The sequence below is a fragment of the Marmota flaviventris genome, chromosome 15 (assembly GCF_047511675.1).
Source record: "Marmota flaviventris isolate mMarFla1 chromosome 15, mMarFla1.hap1, whole genome shotgun sequence".
NCBI classification, from domain to species: Eukaryota; Metazoa; Chordata; class Mammalia; order Rodentia; family Sciuridae; genus Marmota; species Marmota flaviventris.
The window spans coordinates 21,128,414-21,148,042 of record NC_092512.1 but is presented as its reverse complement, the minus strand read 5'-3'; the positions used below and the strand labels follow the sequence as shown (position 1 = coordinate 21,148,042).

The following is a 19,629-nucleotide window of genomic DNA, read 5'->3' as shown; positions in this document are numbered from 1 at the left end:
ACCTGTATTTCTGTGAAATGGATAATCTGCCCCACCCCTGATTTCATTCCTATCATCACCCAGGATACTCTTCTGCACAGCAGCTGGCACAATTTTTTAATAATGAAAATGAGGTCTCCTTTCTCCTTTGCTTATGACAATCCAAAGAGCAGATGTCAGTCAAAGGGTAAAAACTTCCAGTTAGATAGAAGGAGTAAGTGGTAATGATCTATTGCACAGTACAGGAACTAAAGTTAATAATAATGTATGTTTCACAACTGACCAAAGAATGGCTTCTCAGGTTCTCATTAAAAAGAAATGATAACTAAGTGAGATAATGGATCTTATCTTGATTTAATCTTTCCACAATGCATGTATACACACCATAATATCACATTATATTCCATAAACATATTCAACTATTTTTTGTCCACTAAAACACATAAATTAAAAAATTCTTTCTCAACTGCTCATTGTATTTAGGATTCTCTGTGGCTCTGAGGCCCTGCAGGATCTGGCCTTTGTCTGTGTCCTGAACATATGTTTCTCCCCCTGGCTCTGTGGTTCAACCTCTGGCCTTTGTTCAGTTTTTAGAAAATGCTAAACCCTCTTGCCTTACTCTTAGCATGTGCTTTTCCACTCATGGGTTTTCTCTCCCCCTACTCTTCATCTTTTCTCATTTAAAGGCTGCTATCACTCCCTAGTCTAAATTAGAGCCTGTCCTTGCATTTCATATTTTAGCTTCATTGCCCTTCACACAATTTAACAGCAAAAACACACCCATCTCATTTCCTGCAGGAAGGACCTCAGATAGGGTTATGCTAAGAGGACAATGCTGTTACAGGGACAGCATTGGATCACCCCATTGGAGAGACCTGATGCAGGACAACTTTTAAAATTCTCCCAGATCCTGTGAAGTCTCTCATGTCTATTTTTTTTGGGGGGGGGTACCAGGGATTGAACTCAGGGGTACTCAACCACTGAGCCACATCCCCAACCTATTTTTTATTTTATTTAAAGACAGGGTCTCACTGAGTTGCTTAGCACCGCACCTCCCTGTTGTTGAGGTTGGCTTTGAACTCACAATCCTCCTGCCTCCGCCTCCTGAGTTGCTGAGATCACAGCTGCTGGGATTACAGGTGTGTGCCACTGCGCTTAGCGTCTCATGTCTTTCACCATAGATTTTACCCCAAAACCAATGACCAGTTTCAGGTAGTAGTGATATTTATGCTGAATTTCACTAGGTTCAGAAAATTCCCAAGTTCCTATTTATATTTACCCTGTCCTGCTTAGGCTATTATATGAAAACACAAATTTAAGTATAAAATTGGGATTTAACACCTATAATTATGTAATTTTTGTTTACTGGCTTCATGCTGCAGTTCTAGCACTATCTCTTGAATACCTTTTCTTTCTGCCATTGTGAGTCAATATTGGTCACCAGGTGACAAAAGAAATGGAAAGAAGAAAGGCCAAAGAAGAATACATATAACCTGGGAAATATTTAACTTTGGATATTAAGAAAAACTACTGATTAAGCATGTTCCAGAATAGCATATGGTTGCCCCAGGGCAGAAAAAATGCTATGCTAACTCATTAGAGAGTCCACGGGTGTATTCAGAGAACAGAAATTATATTAAAACTGTATTGTACACCTATAGATGTAAAAGAGGTCTTTTAAGAAAACACTTCAGAAAGACATAGCTATAGTGGATCAGTGACACAGGGTATGGCACTGAATTATACACACAGTTCTGTGCTGCATGATGATACTTCAGTCAACAAAGGACCAAATATGTGGCAGTGTCCCAAGACCACACTGCTGACTCCTGCAGTAGCCACCTTAGTTTGTGTAAGAAGACTCCACGATGTCACACAACTACTACGGCACCTAACAAAGCATTTTCTCAGAATGGATCCCTGCCATTACATAATGCATCACTACACACACACACACACACACACACACACACACAGTCACCTAATAATGGTTTTACTGATGATTTTTTTGACTCTAGGATGCATTGGTAAGTTATACTATTTAGTAGGTGAGGCGTATTAAATGCATTCCTGACATAATATTTTCAGTTTATGATGGATCTATTTGCATACAACCTTACTGTAAATCAAGGAAAATCTCTGTGTGTGTGTGTTCCTTCTCCTTCTTTAAGTCTATTTCTGTTATGGGCTTAGTTGTTTCCTCTCCAAAGTTCACATGTTAAAGTCTTAGCCAATATACTCAAGTGTAACTATTTGGAGGCAGAGCCTTTAAAGAGATAATTAAATTAAAATGAGTTCATCAGGGTAAGTCCCAACCCAATATGACTGGTGTTCTCATAAGTAAAGGAGACTAGGACTTTGACTGCCCCCAGAGAGAGGACTATGTGAAGACACAGGGAAAAGTTAGCCATATACAAGTTGAGAGAGAGCCCTCAGAAGGGACTTACCCTGTCACCATCTTGATCTAGGACCAGTAGCCCCCAAATCAATGAGAAAATAAATTTCTGGTAAGGTACCTACTCTGTGGTACTTCATTATAGCAGCCCTAGAAGACTAATGTCATCTCCCACCAGGTTTTAAAACCAACTAAGAGAGAAGTCATATGTACTGTGTTCCCAGCTGCATCTCTGGTTCCCAGCACAAAGCAATGATGAAATATTATAAATCTAGTGTATCCAGAATTATCACAACAAGCATGGAACAGCATTTAAGAACATCAGATCCAGAGAGTTCCTGGGTTCAAATCCTTGCTTCCTCATGCCTGAGATGTTATGGCCAGGTTCAAATCACCTAATTGCTCTAAATCACCTAATTGCTCTGGACTTAGTTTCTTTCTTTCTTTTTAAAATATTTTTAAGTGGTCAATGGACCTTTATTTTATTAATTGTATGTGGTTTTGGGAGTCTAACTGAGTGTCTCACACATGCTAGGCAAGTGCTCTACCACTGAGCCACAACTCTAGACCTGGACTCAGTTTCTTGATCTGAAGAAGAGAGAGAACAATATCTCCCTTCTCAGCGTCATAAGGATGCAATGACATTGCAAGTAGAGGGCTCAGAACAGTGCTGATGCACAATGAGCATGCAACAAATGATAGTGCGTATTGCTAAGGATGCTACTCACCCTGGCCTCATGGGCTAAGGGGCTGTGGACCAATCCTGGTAAGACCTGGGAAAACTACAAGGCAGGACAAGAACTTTAAATACAGTTTGAAACAAAGAACGACTCATACTTCCATTAAAGTTTAGTTTTAAAGCCATGTATTTTATGGCTTTATAATTCTTAAGGTTCTTAAGGTTCAGATATCTAGCACCAGAAGTCATGTGGATATAGTAGCATTATACAATAAACATAGAAAATGGAAGTATATCTTGAGGCTGGGGTGTTGGTGGGTGGCAGAGCACTTGCCTAGCAAGTGTGAGGCTCAGAGTTCCATTCCCAGCACTGAACACAAATACGTAGCTAACTAAATGTACATCTGACTGACTCATAATAACCCCAAAGTGAAAACAACTCAAATATCCATCAACAGATAAATGGATACCAAATGTGGTACAGACATTGCAAAAAACATAAGTCAGCTTTCACAAGAAATGAAGTAGTGAATCATACTAAACATAACCCCTGAAAACATGCTAAGTGAAAGAAGCCAGTCATGCCAAACCACATATTATGTAATTTAATCTCCATGAAATGTTCAGAATAGGCAAACCAAGAAAGACAGGAAGGACAGAGTGGTGGCTGCCAGGAGAAGGAGACATGGGGAATGTCTGCTAATGGGCTTTTTTTTTTTTTTGGAGTGATATAAATATTTGGGAGTGATGGTGGAGCTGGCTACACAACTCTATGAATATCCTAAACCCTGCTGAACTGTGCACTTTAACTGGGAAAGTTGCATGGTATATGAATTATATCTCAATAAAGCCGTTATTTAATAAAAGAGAAAAAAAGAGAAAGAGTTGGGGGAGTGAAAGTTTTAAGCTTTTGAATACTCATTGGGCTAAAGGATGCTTTAAAGTAGGGGCTGTCTTGGGCCTAGTAAGTTTTGAGCATGTAATAAGGACTCCATAAATGTTAATCTAATCAAATACTGGGTAGTTTCTCTTGTAGGGTCTGGGACAAAGCTCCCAGGTTCAAACCATTCTCCTACCTCGCTTGGGAGACGCTTAATCACCTTTTCCTCTTCACCTGGGTGGTAAGATTTCAGTTGAAGTCAACACCCTCAACAGCATCAAGGGGATTAGGAGTCAACTCCTTCTCAACCTTTTCTTTCTCAGCCCAGGGCTTGAATAGAATGGGCTCCCTGGAGTTTAAGTGATAATTATTTCAATTATCTTTACTGTCACAGCACTTACTATCTTCCAGAAGCTATTTTAAGGATGAGGAAACAAAAGTACTGGCAGTTCCTGACCCCAATGCAGGGTTAACCCAAGGGACCAATTGACTCCGGGCACAACGGCTTCTCAAAATAGAAATTGCCGAGCCACCATAATTTTAGCTCTGATTATGATACAGAGAAGAAAACAAAAGGATGACTTATTTAAAGATTCAAATTGTGCCTACTTTATGGAATGACTCCTCAAGTCATTGGAAATTAGACTTTCTGGCCCCTTAAACTTGGCTTCCTCTACTGATCTCTTAAGGAAAAATCATACAAGACAGGGAGTCAAAAGCATGGTTGTTCACAGGAGGAAAAATGGCAATATGTGTATGTGACCTCAGAGTTGTGCAACAAAGGGTGGGTGATAAGGGAGTTCATACTTGTGGTTGTAAATAAACAGAGAGTCTAAATCTAAGTCTCCCTGTCCCAGGTGGGGAACAAGAGAGTGTCTGCACTCCTCTTCAAAGCTGTGTATCAAAATGACCACACACTTAGCAACTTAAAACAACATGTTTATGATGTCGCAGCTTCTGTAGGTCAAAGTCCTGCCATGGTTTATTCTGAAGGCAGTCTCTGCTCCACTCTGGGGCTCATCAGCTGTGATTGGTGTGGGCTGTGGGATTTCCACCTCTGGAGGATAGATCTTCTTATCAGCCAAATTGTTGAGCAAATTCTGTTCTGTGTGGTTGTGGGACCGAGGGTACGGTTCTCCCTCTGGCTGTTGGCTGGGGCTGCTCTCATCATTTGGAGGTATCTGGCAGCTCCCTGTGGTCCCACAACATGGAAGATTACTGCTTCAAACCCAGCAAGAGAACCGCTCCAGTGTAAGGGAGGACCCAGTCTCTCTTTAAAGAGCTTTCATTTGATTAAGTCAGGACTACCCAGGATGATCTCCCTTTTGATTACCCAAAATCCAATAACTGGGACCTTAATTAATCTTTAAAATCTCTTCACCTTTGCCTTACAACATAACCTTATCAAGGAAATCACACCATATGGCGTATGTTCGGCCCACCCTCAAGGAGAGGGCAATGAATGGCGCATACACTGGGTGGGGGGATCGTGGGGACCCACCAGTGACCAAATCTTTTGTAATTTCAATATTCAGAAAAATTAAAGAGTTCTAATATTTTCTCATTAAGGTAAAATTCACCAATTTAACCATTTTAATGTGTTCTCTTCTGTGAGTTTTAGTATATTCACAAGGCTGTACAACCATCACCAGTCTTTTGCGACTGGTTCCTTTTATTTAGGATAATATTTTGAAGGTTTGTTAATGCTGTAAGGGGATGTATCAGTATTTCATTCCTTTTAATGGCTAAATAATATTCCATTCACAGAGCAATATTGCATGCTCTCTTGTTTATCCATTCACCAGTAGATGGGCATACAGGTTGTTTCTGCATTTTGAATATTATTATTGTTAATACTGTTATGAACAACTGTGTACATACTTTAGTGTTGATGTATGTATTCTAATTCTTGGGCAGATACTTAGGAGTGGAATTGCTGGGCCATATGACAACTCTACTTTTTTAGAGGTCAGGTTTAATTTATAGCTACATATTACTTGAATTAAAACCAAATAAATACACTCAAATCCATTTTCATAGTCCTCTCAAGCCAGAGAAAAAAGTCTTGTGTTAATGTAAATACTTAAAGGATAGATGTCCATTACTGACAACCTCCCATTATGGTAGCTGGAGAACAATCTTCTAAAAATGTACATTTTCTAATTCTCGGATCCTCTGAAAAATATTAGATTGTGCAGCAAAGGAGAATTAATGTTGCAGATGGATTAAAAGTTGCTCTTCATTTGATCTAGGGATGGGAGAGGATCCTGAGGTATTCATGGGGGCCCAGTCTACTCAAGGGTCCTTGTAAGTGGAAGGGGGAGGTGGAAGAGGGGGACCAGAGATGGCAGTGTGAAAGGACTTGGCCAGGCCTTATTGGCTTTGAAGATGGAGGAAGAGAGCCAACAGATGAGGAACACAGATGGCCTCTGAAGGCTGGAGAGAGCAATGAGATGGAATCTCCTTCGGAAACACCTGAAAGAAACACCGTCTGCTGACATCTTGATATTAGCTCAGGGTAACTCATTCCAGAATTCTGACCTCCAGAACCACACAATCATGAACTGTGTTGCTTTAAGCCACTGCATTTGTGGTGATTTGTTATAGCAGGCATAGAAAAATCATACTAGCTTTCTCCCTCCCAATATATTGTATATTCTCTACGGGGAAGTCAGTTATTGTCTCCAAATGGAACCTGATTATGTCACTTCTTTGGTTAAAGCTTTGGTTAATGAGTGTGTGGAATTCATAGGAATACAGTCCACACGTTTAATGTGGTCTAAAAAGTGGTGGTGGTCTAGCTTTGGTAGAGCCCTGCAGCCTCACCTCACACAACACTTGGATCTTCTGTAGTGAAATGCCTTAGCATCAATGTGCTTTCCTCCTGGACACACTCCCTGACATCTCCTGTCCAACCATGACTGTGTTAGTTCCCTACTCTACAACCTCACAAGCCCTTACAATCTTCTCTGAGGAGTCATGCAATTATAACTTCATAATTACTAGTCTACTGTTTATTTCTCTTGCAAGACTAACTCATCTATTTGCTCATTCAGTTTGCTAAGCACCTACTATGTGCTGAGCACTAGCTGCTCCATAGGAGAATGGACTCAGAATGCATTTCATCACTGATCCTCAACCCTTCATTAGATACACAGTAGGTACTCAACAAGTTATTGAATGAATAAATAAATGTTTATTCCATTTTAATCTTTTAAAGTATTTATTATAATGATAGCTACAAAGACTATATTTTATTTTATTTTTAAATAATCCCTTTAAAAGTATGGAGGGAAAGACTGGACAGAGTTCAAACTTGCTCCTTCAATTAGCATTTTGAAAAGGCAAATATGAACTCTCAGGTGGTTAACATAACACCTTTGACACTTAACGTCCCAAGGGACCACAGTGAGGGGTACTCCTCACCTTCCTGATCCAGCACCCACAGCTGCATATGTGCACAAACATACTCACACATGCACATTTCCATGAGAAAACAACATGTACTAATCACAGCTTTGCTTTCATAAGACTTCGACATGGTGGAGAGGTCATTGATGAGTCTTTTAAACTGATGCAAGAGACATTTTCCAATTTATTCTGTGAGCAAATGTGATGAGCCTAAGTCCCCTGCTAAGAAATTCAAGCCTTGAGAACTGGATAAATAAATATAAATGAATTCATTTGACAGAGTGACATTTTCATTTAATTAAGGCAGAAAATCAGCTCTAAAACAAATGATTACCCCTGACAAAGAAGCAGAAGCTAGTCCTTAATTAATAAATTTCTAATAGCTCTTCCCTAGGCTTAGATCAATCCTTAGGCCATGAGTACATTTGGGGAGTGAGAAGGGGGTGGGGAGAGAAGTTGGGGTGAAAAGGGAGAGGAAGAAGAGAGGGAGCACAAAAGGTAATGCACATGTAAACTTTCAAAGACAGGAAAGACCATTCATTTTTGCTTTTCTATGTGTCAAATCCAGCTTGACCAAAGTTACTATAGTAAAACTCTGTGTAAGAAAACAAATATCCAGCTGGGAGCAGTGGCGGACACCTGTAATCCAGTCACTTGGGAGGCTGAGGCAGGAGGATTGAGTCCAGTCTGGGAAACTTAGATTCAAAATAAAAATAAAAGAGGCTGGGGATGTAGCTCAGTGGTACAGTGCTTGCCTAGCAGGTGTGAGGCCATGGATTCCATCTTCAGTATAGGAAGAAAATTTTAAAAATTAAACAAATAAAAGAGAAAAGAAAACAAATAGCCAAGTCTCAGGAGAGGATTTCTCAGGAGAACTTTTTAAAAAATACAAAACGATTTTAGGTCAACAACATTTTCTTTTTATTAGTTCATCTCTTGTCCTTTCTTGTAATTTAGTCTCAATTTTAGGGACACAAATACCAAAAGAAAAATCAAATTTCCTGATACTTAAAAGGATAAATATCTACATAAGTAGCTTGAAGGAAACATGAATCGTGACACCAACCACAAGTCATGTCAGGAATGTGAAGAACTGAAAAGAATACCCAAATGCTTCTTTTCAGAATTTTCAGAATTTCCACATATTACTCTCAACAGTGCTTAAAAGTTTTAAGAGCTAAAAATTAGCTTTGTTCTCTGATATCACCTGGAAAGAGCCAATATACAAATGTATAGATCAAAGCCATGTTACCTCTTACATGGCAGCCACCTGAATTGCTCAAGGTCACTTAATGATTCTCTGTGCACTCATTTATGCAGCTTCAATTTCAGTTACATCAATTAAAATGGCAAAGAGCAAAAATTTTATGGCCTGGACCCTAACAAGGTAGAATTACTCAGGATATTTGCAGGTCATGAGGAAATGCTGGGCTCACATCTCTATTTCTTTATGCTGTTTTTTGGAGACCAACAAATTTGATTTTTTAGTGACCCAGAACCTCAGAAATGCAGGAGGTAGCTCAGGAAAACCACACCACCAATTCTTAGCTGTCCAAATGATGGAAATTGGGGGATGATAACTATGTTTTTGATAAACAAACTGTTAAAAGAAATAATTTGTTTTAATAGGTTCAAGTATTAATTTTTTTTAAAAAGTATATCACAGACAACAATTTATTTGTAAAGACAAAAAAAAATATTTGAAACAAGAGATACTTCATACCAGGAAGATAGGCTGAAGCTTTAATTTGGAGGCAACTAGTCATCTTACCAACTGTGATGGTCAATTTTATATGTCAACCTGACGGGGGGCCATGGGGTACCCAGATAGTTGCTCAAACACCATTCTGGGTGTATCCCTGAGAGTGTTTTTGGATGAGGTTAACTTCTGTATTTGTGAAGCAGATGGCTTTACCCAATATGAGTAGGTCCCGTCCAATTAGCAGAAGGTCTGAATACAATAAAATTCTGACTTTCTTGCATGCAAGAGGAGCTCCTACTACCTGCCTCTGAACCTACACTGGCCTTGTCCCTCAAGAACCATGGAGCGCAGATCCTTTTCTTAGATCTTAGGGACATAACTTGCAAGACTAGGTGATAGAGAGCTCCACCCTGGCTTGGGCCTGAAGATGAGATTCCTTCATGTACCCCTTGGGCTAAAGGCTTCCTCTTAATAACCTGATCAGGATAAGCAAGCTCATTAAGCCTGAAGGGAGTGTTCCTCTGATGGTATTAAGCAGCCAAGATGCAAGCCACATTGATGTCCTGTATGCTTCAAACCTGTACATTGCTAGGCAGTGGCCTCAGGTTTCACATGCACCGGTGTCACTGGACTTTGGCCTGTGAGTCTAATTCAGCAGTTTGGGGGTAAGATCTAGGAATCCGTGTTTTGAGGAGGAATGCCCTCAAATTCTGCTGCAGTTAAGTCTTGAATTTGGGGGAGGAGGACACATGAAGAGGAGTGAAGGACAGCACTTAAGAAACCTTTTTTATTGTTTCCCAATCTATCACTACTGAGCAGTCTCCCGAGCTGACTCTTCTCCACCATTTGCCAGCACCGAAGTCCAGGCTGTCACTCTCTCCTGCACAGACAGATGCAACAGCCCAGCAACTGGATGCCTGGCCTCACATCTGTCCCTCTCCAGGGCATATTCTCATCTTTTGTTATATGAATCTCACTAGGACAGTCTGGGTGATGGCCGCTTAGTAGTTCCCCACTGTCCTCAGGATCAATTCTAGATTCCTTGAGGAGAGCAAGGCACTCACTTCACCACTGGACCTTCCTTGCCCATGCAGTTCACTTCTTGCCCCTCTCCTCCCTTCTCACCAACTCTTGACTCTCTAATCACATTAGCCTTTTTACATGCTCCTGGAATGCATCAAACTTTCTCTTCAACCTTGGCCTCTGAGATTGTTCACTCTACATGTCAACTTGACTGTTGTGGGATGCCCAGATAACTGGCAGAAAGTTACATCTAGGTGTGTCTATGAAGGCATTTCCAGAGGAGATTAGATTTGAATCCGTACGCTGAGCAAAGATGATCAGACCTCACCGACTTCGGTGGGCGTCACCATATCTGTTGAGAATAACAACTGAACAAAAGTGGAGGACAGCAGATTCTTTCTCTTTCTTCTTGAGTTGGGACTTCTATTTTCTCTTGGACATCAGAGCTACTGATTCTTGGGCCTTTCGACTCCGGGACTTGTACCAACCATTTCTCCTATCCTCGTGTCTTTGGACCCACAATGAATGACGGCACCAGTCTTCCTGGTTCCTCAGTGCACGGATGGCAGCTCATGGGACTTCTTGGCTTCTATAATCATGTGAGCCAATTCCAACAATAAATCACCTCTCCTCTGTCCATCCATATCCGGTGGGTTCTTTTTCTCTGAAGAACCCGAACACAGGCTCAGAACAGGCTGTGCCTTCCGACCGGGACACTTTTCTTTCTATAGTGCCCAAGCACCCCCTATCCTGGCTAGCGCCATTCTTTTTTTAGACCTCAGCTTCCTGAGGGAGATTTTCCTGATCTCTTGTAGCCAGGGAAGTCCCTTTGTTTACTTGCTTCCCTCTCATTTCACGTGTCTGGTTGCTATGATTCCTTGATTAGTGTCTTCCCCTTAAAAATCTAAAACCCTTGCGTGAGGAATGGGTCAGTCTTGTTTAGTGCATTTCACCAAAACACAAAGGCCTGCCACACAGCAAACACTCAGTAAAGATACATATACAATAACAGCATTGTACACTTCTCCAGGCTCTTAGTACCTAGGTAATTTCACATTTGCTTTATGTCTAAAGAGAAACTAAACACACCCTGCTAACTATAATCCCTGGCTCAGCCCAGAGGTTACTTTCCCTCGGAGACCTTCTGGACACTTTCCTTTGGATCAATGTCCTTCCTATGGACATCTCTGCTTATGTCTGTCATTCCTCAGATCTTCTGTGCTATAACTTTTTATATATGTGTCTTTTTCACTTGGCTTTCAGGGCAAAAAACTGCCCTCATTGAATCATCTCTAATATATAGCCTAGAGTGTGCTTATACTGGGGATTAAATATAGGGGCTACATCCCTAGACATTTTTATTTTATTTTTGAGGCAGGGTCTCACTAAATTGCCGAGCTGAGTCTGGTCTTGAACTTGCCCGAGTAGCTGAGATTACAAACATTTGTCCCCACACCTGGCTCTCAATAATTTTTTTTTTTTTAAAAATTGTTGAATGGCTGTATATTGTTACTATAACAGATGAACAAAATAAAAATTGAAGACTAAAATTGCAGGGTTTATTTCAGAGAAAGATAGAAAACTTTGCTCTTGTTTGGGTCAAGAGGCTGGACAATGGTGGTACAATCGCTGAGTCCTCTCAGTGTGGTCTAAATCCACTGTGCCTCCTGAAACTGGGATGTGGAGGCCGATATGAGGAAAGGCTTGCACAGCCCCATCATGTCCATGTCAGACACCGAGAACTGTCACCCCAAGAAAAAGGCTGGAGAAATTTGGTAATATGCAAAACAAGGAACAGGAATCCTAAAATCACATAGATGACATATTTCTGTTTTCTTCTCAGAAGAGCTGGAACAAGCTCAATGTATCTCTGAGAGTGGCCTTGATTTCCTCTACTCTAGTCCATGTGACATTGTCCTAATACAACTGACTCTCTGAAAAGCTCATAGGACATTTGGCCAGACTGCAGGGTCTAGGCTTACCCTGAAGAAAGAAACCAACATCAGTGGTAGAAAACCCATAATATACCTGTCTTCAATGTAACATCAGTCCTGTGAGATCCTTCACATCTATAGTCAAATCACAACATCAAAGTCACATAACAAACCCCATGACCATCCTAAATTGTCCACACAAGACATTAAATAATATTGTTTCATCTGGAATATTGAAACACAAGGGTCACTGGTAAAGAATTTTGAGGTTGGTGGATCTGCAGAAACAGAAACACTTGGAGTCTTTGGGATTTCCCCAAAAGTCATTCATTACCATAAAAAGAATGATATAAAACAATGAGCAACAATGAAGAGAATTCCTGATAGAACAAATCCAAATTAGAATAACACATGAATACTTCTTTCATGTATTGGTTAGTTAGAACATCTGGGGGAATAGAACAGGCAAATATTTTTCTACCATGAAGACTGCAACAGGTCTTACTTCAAACAAAACACACTCTTGAATGAACAGACCATAATGGAGTCCCAAAATAAAATAAGAGTGGATGCTAACTGGGGAGCACATGACACAACTGTAGACCCTTCCCACAAACTGGCATGATTTTTCATAGTTCCTTAAAGAAGTTTGTGTTCAGACCTCTCTATGTAAAGTTCACACCAGGAAGAATTTCTCTGGTGGCTTGTGGATTTGATAAAATTAGAAATACTCCTCAGCACAGAATCTGCATAAAAGGATACAAAAGTTTTAAAGTGTGTCAAGGGAACTCCAGGGAAGCAGCATTTTGGGGAAGTGCTAGTGTGCTGGAGGACACAGGGAAGGTATACACAGTAAGCAGACCATAATCAAATCATACCGAAGTAATGAAAGACCCCAATCACAGAAGAAAAACCTGCACAAAGTCCTATAAGATCGCTCATCTTTATCTACCATGAGCTGCTGAGCAATTAACTGGGCTGCAAGGGAAAAAGTTCACTTGACAGTCACTTGACAGTGTCACCCAGGAGAACACTAAGGATTGAAAAAATTAGGGAAAAACAACTCAAAGCAGGCGGATGGTTTCTATATTTCAGTTCTTGCCATTGTCTTTACTGGTCAACTCAATACAAAAAGATCACAAGGAAGTAAAGGAGACTCTGAGACAGTCAGAAAAAAAATAAAAGAACTTCTGGTTAAACGTTGTTCATGGAGAAAGATGATCCAAAATGGCTTTGTAAGTACTCTTTGCTTTCTTATTACAAATCCATACAAAGATTGATATTGTATTTGCTGCAATGAGAAGCTTAACTGGAAAATGAAATAGAGTTAGAAAATCAGATAAAAGTATGACAATGAAACTTAAATCAGTCAAATCACACAAAGGATCCACTTTCTGCGGAGCACTATGCTAGGAGGTAGGCGTGCAAAGAAAAATCAGAGCAGCATGGGGATTGTCCCTGGTCTACTGGGGAGATAGGGACACTTCACCACCATGTCTCCATGAAAGCTCCTCTTCTTGCCTCAAGCCAACCTTTGTTCAAATGCCAAATCTCTTATCCTTCAAGAGCCAGTGCATGTGTCATACCTTTGGCGAGTCTTTCTCATCCCACCGATTCCCTGGGGAGGCTAAGTTCTAGTTCTCTGCCATCAACAGATATAGACAGCTCCATAAAGACACCCACCACCCTACTCTCATTGCTAGATGAGGTGCTTCTTTTTGTCTCTAGTACGTACTATAGGACCTAGAGTGCACAGGTCAAGGAGCAAATGGGCGTGGTGTGATGAACATGTCAATGTATGAACAAATAACTCAGTAATGCAGAGGGGGAAATGATTGGTTCTGCTTGAAAGATGAGGTGAAACTTGTCAGAAGAGGTGACATCTCCTCAAGACAAGGTTCTTCATGAGTTTTATATGCTACAACCATACAAATCCTATGAAACAGATCCCACCCCTAACTTTACAGTAAAGGTATCATAATAACTGGAAAGTAATTTCCCCAAAATTAACACATCTATGAAATGTCTGGAATGGCTTTCCCAGGGGTTGCTAAGACATACAAATTTTATTCTGCAGGCAATTGTAAGACACTGAATGTTTTAAGGTTAGAAATAATGTTGCCAGAAATCTATGGATATTAACTATGGCAATAGAAGTGGGAAGTTAATTGAAGGATAACTGAAGGAGCAGAGCAGACATGAGAGATCAAATGATAACTAGGAGGGAAGGAAGGACAAATTCACACGGTGACAAGGGAGGTGGGAGCCAGGGAGAGGCTGGCAACCCATGTCACAAGCAGAGCTTGGGGCTTGTTCACTGATTTCCATGTGAGTTCTGAGGAAATGGAGCAACCGATGGCTACTGTGAGCCTTCTGCATCAGCTTCAGGGGTGGAGTGATGGAAATATTAATCTTGAGAGGAAATGCAGGGGGAAGAACAGACAGGGAACATGGTGGAAAAGACAATGGGATTATACAGAGAAATTCTAAATTTGGTATGTCAGAAGAATACTCAGAGGTTCACATTTTCTAGGGAAAGTAAAATAAATCTGAAGCTTCAGGGGGGTCTAAGAAGTAAATTTGAGAGTCACTATGAATTAGGGGTTGACTAATGGAGCGGGTGAGAGTTTCTGGAAGAGTGCTAACTGAGAACAATGAAGGACACCCATCCCCAGTAGGTACGAACAGAAAAATATTCAGGGATTGGTAGAGAAAAACAGCCATTAGAAAGGGAAGAGGAGAACCAGGAGAGTTACTATGATCACCCCATAATTGAAAGCAGGTGATCAGGGGTCATCTGGGTTATCTGACCATAAAGCAGAAATGTTGAGTGTGCTGGGGACCTACTTGAACATCATATTTGAACACCGGTGCCACAACTAAGTAAAAGACACTGAAGAGCTATAAATTGAGATAGTGTAATTTGACATCAAACAAGGCCATCAGATATCATATGCATAAAAGGGAATCTGATGCTCATATTTTCTGTTACTGGTGTAGGGCATATTAACAGATTTTCTTCCTAAGGTAAGAGACACAAGGAAGGATTCCTCAATGACAATTGGGGAAAGCCATAGAGTCCTACCTGGTACATAGATACTGAGAAAATTTTTTATTGAATATGTGAGTTAACAGTGTACATGTTTGGCCTTCATCTTACTACAGACGGTTTACAAGTGACTCTCAGGAAATTAGGGGGTTCTTAAGACAGTAGTGGCTCCAGGAAGCAGTTGGTGGGACTTCGACACAGATGCAGTGAGTTTTCAGAAAACCTTCCAACATTTTTTAATGTAGGATGGCCAATCTCCAACCCCATTATTCTGCTTTTAGAACACTGACCTGGCAGTTTCTTATGAGGCAAAGCATATTTATGATACAAATCAGTAATTTCACTTCTACATACTTCCCCAATCAAATGGAAACCAATGTTTATACAAAAACCTTTATGTGAATGCTTATGGTAGCTTTATTGTGTGCTACAAAACTGCAAACGACCCAAATGTCCCTCAACTGGAAAATGGATAAACAAACTGTGGTCAGGCATCCAATGGAACACAAATGAACAGCACTGCACACCAGTGTCCTTCAGTCTCAGTGCCTGTTGGTAAGGAAAGGAGCCAGACTCTATCATTTCAGTTATATTCCACTCTGCAAAAGGCAAAACCCCAGGGACAGAATGGATCAGTAGTTGTGGGGGTGAGATGGGGGAAGACTGGTGGGACCAAGAGGGATGACGGCAAAGGAACACTGAGTGAATGTTTTTTTGAGCAATGGAATCTCCGTATCTTGAGCATAATGGTGGTTATACAACTATGGGCATTTGCCAATGCTTGCAGAACTATACACTAAAAATGACAAATTTCTCTATATGTAAATTATACGCTAATAAAAATAACGAGAGAAAAAAAACACTTGAGTGGGAATTAAGAGAACTGAGATCTAGTTTGAGTCATGCCACCAACTAGCTTGTAACCTGGGGGAATCTTCTAATCCCCTCTGAGTCTTGGTGTTCCCATCTGTAAAACGTGATCAGACAATTTCTCAAGAGTTGATTGCTCTATTCTACAAAGACTCCCTCCTTGAAGCAAGGTGGTGGACCAGATGGCCCATTTCAGTTCAGCTGGCCCACTTCAGTAGCTGAAGTATCACTGCGGAGGTGACTGGACTAAAATACCCATTCTGCACACAGTTCTGAAAAGTCTTCTTAGATTAGAATGCAGTGTTTCTAATTTTTGTCATTCCAAAAGATGGAACTATGGGAAAGTCCATCTGGTTGCACAATTCCCAACTAAATTTTGACACATATATTTGGACAATGTAGAAAAAGTCCTCTGGGAAACACTAACATTTAATGAGCCAAAACTGGCCCTGGTAAACAATCAGGCTTTTCTTTTTACATTTTGCAGGCACTAATTATAAAGGCAGTTGAAGATGGCAGTGTTTACTACCATCATCTGCCTTATCTTTCAGTTGGGACACTGCTTTTCATTGAATGTACCCAAATCTCACAGCTGAGACATTTTTATACTATTCATTATTTATAGCTAAGAAAGCCACTGAAAGAGACACCCCAGGAGTGGGTTCATATTATAGCACCCCTTGAATTGAGGGAAAAACTTATAACTTAAAGGGAAAATACCAAGAATAAAAACAATAATCTTCATGTCAAAAATGTCAAAAGCTCACAGTTTTACCTTATAAAGCATAGGTCCATCAACTGTGGCTTGGTAAATTTTTTAATTGTGGTAAAAACCATGTAACATTAAATTTAGCATCTTAACAATTTTTAAGGCTACAGTTCAGTATTGATAAGTATACTGAGACTACTGTGCAACAAATCTCTGTAACATTTTTCCCCTTGCAAAACTGAAACTCTATATTTGTAAACACTTCTTCTTCCTCCCCCAGTCCCTGGCTGCCACTGTATAATTCTGACTACTTTAGACATTTCATATGAGCAGTAGAATCATACATTATTTGTCCTTTTGTGACTGGCTTATTTCATTTAGCATTATATCCTTCAGGTTCATCCATGGGGCAACCATTGACCAGATTTCCTTCTTTTAAAGTGCTAAATATTATTCCATTGGCTGTATATATGATGCTTACTTTATTCATTTATTGATAAACACTTGGGTTGCTTCCAGTCTTGGTTATTGTGAATAATGCTGTAGTAGACATGGGTGTACAAATATTTCTTCAAGATCTTGCTTTAAATTCTTCTGGATATATACCACAAAGTAAGACTAATAGATCATATGGTGATTCTCTTTTAAATTTTCTGAGGAAACTCCATATTGTTTTCCTTAATAGTTACACAATTTTACATTCCTACTAATAGTGCACAAGGGTTCAATTTTTCTATATTCTTTTCATTTTTGCTATCCTAGGATAGAACATAGGGCCTTGCATAGGTTGGACAAGTGTTTTACCAGAGAGATACATATACCCCTAGCCTTTTTTTATTTTACTGAGACAGAATCTCACCATGTTGCCCAGTTGGCCTTGAACTTGTGACTCTTCTGTCTTCAGCCTCCTGAGTATCTGGGATTACAGTTGTGCACTACCACACCCAGCTCAATTTCTCTATATTCTTGCCAACATTTGTTATTTTTTTTTAAATTTTTAAAACTTGTTTTAATTAGTTTTACATGACAGTAGAATGCATTTATATACATTGATATATCATACATAGATGGGATATAATTTCTCATTTTTCTGAGTATACGTATTGTAGAATCACATTGGTCATACAGTCATATACATACATAAAGTAATAATGTCTGTTTCATTAATTCTACTATCTTTTCTTTTCTTTTGCTAGTGTTCTAATAGGTGTGAAGTGATATCTCATTGTGGTTTTCCTTTGCACTTATCTAATGATTAGTGATGAACATTTTTTTCTGATGGTGGATGGCCATCTGTGTACCTTCAATGAATAATTATCAATTCAAGTGTTTGCCTGTTTATAAATTGATTATTTTTATTGTTGCTTAGTTGTAGATACTAATCCCTTACCAGATATATGACTTAAAATATTTTCTCCTATTCTATACGTAGCCTATTCATTTTAATGGTAATTTCCTTTTATGTGTATCAGTAATTATTTTTGTAAATAAAGTTTTATTGGAACATGGCTATACTCAATTCATTTAAGTATTTTCTGTGGTTGCTTTAGCACAGTGCAGCAGGTACATCAGACACTATATAGAAACTGCAAAGATTAAAATGCTGTCTGATCCTTTACAAAGCTATGTTTTCCCACATCTGGAATAGTTCATATGTCATGAACTGTGGTATATGATTTCTACATAAAATCTCACTGAATCAGCACTCTGAGATGGGCATTCTTACCTCATTTGAAAGATCAGATGCAGAGAAGTATGATGGATAAAAACTTACTGGGGAGTTGGACCTGTACCAGGCTTTTTAGCATTTGTCTGATTTTAGATATATTACTTAGGTTCTTGGTCCTCACCTTTCCCTATATGTGCACTGAGGCTAACAAATAGCAGTGGTCATGGTAAGAAAAAAGGCAGGAATTGATGTGACAGCTAGTGCATGCTTTGTAGATAATGAATAGTTAGTACATATTAGATATATGAAAAACAGCATTCGGTTTCCCTAGGGAGTTTTTCTTCCTAGAAATATGTCCATTATTAAAATGTTAAGAATGTCCTTCATATCCTTGATTATAAAATGACTTAGAGGATCCTAAAATAATTGTTCACCACTGCTGTGTGTTATGTAAAGCACCTTTCCCCCAATTTCTCATGAATCAAGCAGAAGGAAAGTGTAATAATGATTTTCCAACTTCATACTCTGTTTCCCAAGAGACAACTAGAGGTATCCTGACCCCGCTGAGTTTCCAGCAGGGATGTGCAATCAAGCAAGACTATCAGATTGACACCTGGCTGTTCTGTGGACAGGACACAGAGGACCAAAGGCTATTAGAGGAGAAAATCACCTTGCAGGCACCAGAGGGATGGCATGAAAGCAAGGCCAAACATCGATTATGTTACTTGCAAATGTCAAGTAATTGTGGCAACCTTGTGAATAAGAGCCAGGTGTGAGAGGCCAGGATTTCAGCTGAAGGACAGTTCCAGCTTCACACAGTGAGTTGTTTCAGGAGACTTTGTCATGATTCATTGATAGTGATTATTTGCGGATGTACTATGCATCCACTACACAGAAGTTCTTAAATGCCTTACAATTTTTGTCTTCTGTTAGCATTCAGCAGGACAAGACCAAGAAAAAGGTGGGTGGAGAATTCATGTTCCCTGTGCTCAGGTAGCCCACAGTGGCTAGGTGGAGCTCTTCCACTCCATTTGTGAGTATCTTGGCTGCAGTCCTGGGGCTCCTAGCCAACTGTGTGAAAACACTGGTGCAGAATCAGAAGCTCAAGAAGACTTTAATACCAGCAACCAAACATGGGAGAGGTAGGCTTAATTATTATTTTATTTTTCCTAGAAACATGCAGAATGAGCTTTCATATGCAAGTATTTAATTCAGACGTTGCATACAAACAGATGCAACTCTCTCTCTGTGTGTGTGTGTGTGTGTGTGTGTGTGTGTGTGTGTGTGTGTGTTTAGTTTCTACAGCTAAAAGTGTTGAGAGAAAATCTG

The 19,629-nt window shown here is 39.8% G+C and overlaps 1 protein-coding gene and 1 long non-coding RNA gene across 2 annotated transcripts in view; one reads left to right on the top strand and one right to left on the bottom strand.

Annotated features, from left to right (window-relative positions):
* Positions 1-19,629, bottom strand: part of Samd12 (sterile alpha motif domain containing 12) — a 376,179-nt gene that overhangs the window by 140,856 nt on the left and 215,694 nt on the right. The gene's annotated exons all lie outside the window — the stretch shown is intronic.
* On the top strand, positions 1,040-19,434 carry LOC139702103 (uncharacterized). Its single transcript, XR_011704714.1, has 3 exons — positions 1,040-1,118; positions 18,838-19,118; positions 19,234-19,434. It is a non-coding gene; the product is annotated as an uncharacterized lncRNA (long non-coding RNA).